The following is a 3,126-nucleotide window of genomic DNA, read 5'->3' as shown; positions in this document are numbered from 1 at the left end:
CTTGTTTCCATGACAACCCGGCTGCCTGTCTTCCCCCTTTTTCGGCTTGATGGATCCCACAAGCTTTATTTTGGGCGAAGGAGTGGGGGGAGCCCGGGCGCTCGGGAGCGGCGGGTGGAGGTGGGAACGCGGCCCCACCGGCTTGGGGGGCTTCCTCTGCTGGTCGCAGGGGCTGCGCGAAGCACCCGGTGCAGGGGGAGAGGGGGGAGCTGGCGTCACAAGGCCCCCGGGGGGCCTGCTGGCTTGAAGAGGCGGCTGGACTGGCCTCTGAGCAAGATGGTTTCACTGGAAGTCCCGCAGTAGACTCAGGGGTGGACCCAGCGGCCCTCTGGCCCCTTCCCACAGCACCCCTCTGTGCTTCCACGTGAATTCCTGGCTGGCCTGAATCCTGTCCTAGAAGCAGAAGCAGGAACACACGGTTGCTCCCCTTCCTCCACGCGAGCAGCTGCAGAAAGGCCCCTCCCCCCACGTCCAGGATCGGGGCCCCCCAGAGAAGGGCACCCCTCAGAAGGCTCGTGCTGCAGCCCCATGCAGCTCCTTGGAAGCAAGATGCGCGCCCTCCACATGCAGCTGTGGGGAGCGGCTGGGTCAGGCAGGAGACTGCTAGCCAGCAGCCCCCTGTGTGGCCCCACTGCAGCCCCACAAGCAGGGGAGGAGTGCCCCCAGACCCGCACACGTGGGCCCTGGCGCATGACCTCTGCTCCTGGACCCAGTGCGCAGCCTTCCCGGCTGGGGGCCAGGCCCCTCCGCCCATGCTGCAGCCCTCCAGACCCCTTTGCTGGCCGGCCCCACATCTTGGGACAGCATACCCATCGTCCCCGCTCGGCTCCCACAGCGCCTGCTGCAAGTTCAGTGGCTGAGGCGGGGGTAGGGGAGAATTCTGTGCTCCTTGAGGGCATCAGGGTGTGGGACGAGCTGGCTGGGCCGCGGTGCAGCCCCACGGCGAGGCAGGGGGCAATGCCCCACCTCTCTGGGGTGCCGTTGAAAGCGTGTGGCCGCTCCAAGTTTCTAAATGTTTGCAAGTTGCTCTAATTGTTTTCCCCTGAAGGGCCCAATAGGGAGGCGGGTGCTGCATTCCAGAGTATCCTTCCTTTTGGGACCTCGACCCTGGCACTGGCTGCCTCGGCACCCCCAGGGCAGGCAGCGGGAAGGGCCTGGCATGGCTGGGTTTGGCCGACACTGGGGGCCATGGGGAGGGCTTCCCCTTGCGGCATTTGGCCGGAGCGCTTTGCCGCGTGGCGCTGCAGTGACCGGGCCGCGGTAGGTGGGGCAGGGCAGAGCAGGTGGCCCTGGCTGCCCCTGCTGCTTGGAGCAGGCGAGGGGGCTGGGCAGGGCCGTTTGGGGCCTTCTGGGGCCCCTCCCCTCGCAGAACCCCCATTCCCCCCTTCTGCTGCCACGATGCGCGTGTCCGGCGTGGGACCCCCTCTGCCCGGGGAGCACGGCGTGGCCCTGCTGCTCTGCCCAGACAGCCGCGCTGTGGCTCGGGCGGCCGTGGGGCAGCTGGGGGCCGGGGCTGGTGGCCCCGTGGGAGGGAGGGCCGGGCACGGGCAGGCCCCCGGCGGGGGCTTCGCTCCGTGGGCGAGGCAGCTGCTTCCCTGCTGGGGAGCCCTGGGCAGGCATCCAGGCCACGTGCGCCCCGGGAGGCAGCCTGCCTGTTCCGGCCCGGCTGTCCAGCTCACGGAGCCGTGAAGTGTGTGGTGGCGCCTCTGATGAAGTGTGAGCGGCGGCCCGGCTGTGGCGGGCGGGAGCTGGGGGCCCGTCGGCGGGGCCACGGTGCCTGGACGAGCGCCAGGGCGGGCGGCTGGCCGGCCACGCGGGAGCAGGGAGTGACGGAGCCAGCGGTGCCGGGTGGGGGCTGCCGCTGCCCGCGAGCACCCACAGGGCCGGTGGCAGCCGGTCCCCGACGCGGTGTCCTGCTTGGCACTGCGCGTCCCCAGGGCACGGAGCGGTTGCTGGGCACGCCCTGCATGGGGGCTGGGAGCTGGGAGCAGGCGCCCTGCGGGCTGCGGCCCAGAGCAGCGGGGAGGGGGGTGAGGGGCCCCCACCCGCGCATCCCTCTCCGTGCCTCCTGCACGCGGCACTGACCCTGCCTGGCTGCCGGGGCCCCGTGCACTCCCCGGCTAGGCTGGAGCCATGCCTGAGGGCCACCCTCGCCCACGCGCAGCAAAGGCGGCCCCGGGCCCTGCTCGGCTGCCCTGCTCGCACGCAAAGCCCCTGCGGATGGCGCTCCGCCACGCACGCTCCCGGAGCCCCTCAGCTGGGGGCCCCTGTGGGGCTGAGGGCCCAGAGTCCAGCAGCAGGAGGCCCCACCTCCCCGGCCTCGGAGGGAGGGAGCCCCGGCCACGGGCCAGACTTGGCGTGGCAGCAAGCAGGAGAGACGGCACTCGGCCCGGGATGCAACGGGCTGGCTGGGCGGCTGGCTGGCTGGCTGGGCGGGCCGGGCCTTGCTTTGCAGAGGGAGGGGGCAGGCTGGGAACGCGAGGGTGGACACCCGGAGGAGGCCGCGGCTCCCTGTGTGTACGGCAGTGGCCTGCGAGGGCTCCTGGGCCACCAGCCCTCCGAGGTCGCCCGCTGCTTTGCCTGCTGTGCCCGAAGGAGCTGCCCCTCCTCGGGACTGGCGGGCGTCCTCAGCACAGCACACGGCCGAGCTCACACCACCGGGCGGAGGACCCCGTGTCGCTGCCACGGTTCAGTTTTTCACCGCACTTTTTCTATGGGTCAGTCAAGGGCTTTCTACTTTATCATCGTTTCCATCATCCCCGTGCAGTCGTCCCACTGCTGGCACGTGTCCCATCAGCAGCTGCACCTGAACCTCAGTCCCAAAGTGCAGGTCGCATGGTGCATGGAGGGCGTGTCGTGAGCGGGGCCGGCCGGAGCGTGGGGTCAGACTAGATGGCCCGGGAGGCCCCTTCTGCCTCGCGCTGTTTATGCATCACTCCCTCCCTGCCAGTGTTGCCTGGGCCCCCCATCAGGTCCCAGCTCCGGTTATCTGGACCGATTCTGCGGTGGTGGCACACCGAGGCCATGGAAACCAGGCCCCTGGGTTCAGGCAACACAAGAAGCCACGGTGGCCCAGAGGAACCACAGAACAGACCTCTGCCTCCTATCACGGTTCTAAAGACCAGG

The sequence above is a fragment of the Varanus komodoensis genome, unplaced genomic scaffold (assembly GCF_004798865.1).
Source record: "Varanus komodoensis strain SLA01 unplaced genomic scaffold, ASM479886v1 scaffold117, whole genome shotgun sequence".
In the NCBI taxonomy this organism is placed as follows: Eukaryota; Metazoa; Chordata; class Lepidosauria; order Squamata; family Varanidae; genus Varanus; species Varanus komodoensis.
Note: the sequence above shows the minus strand (reverse complement) of the source record.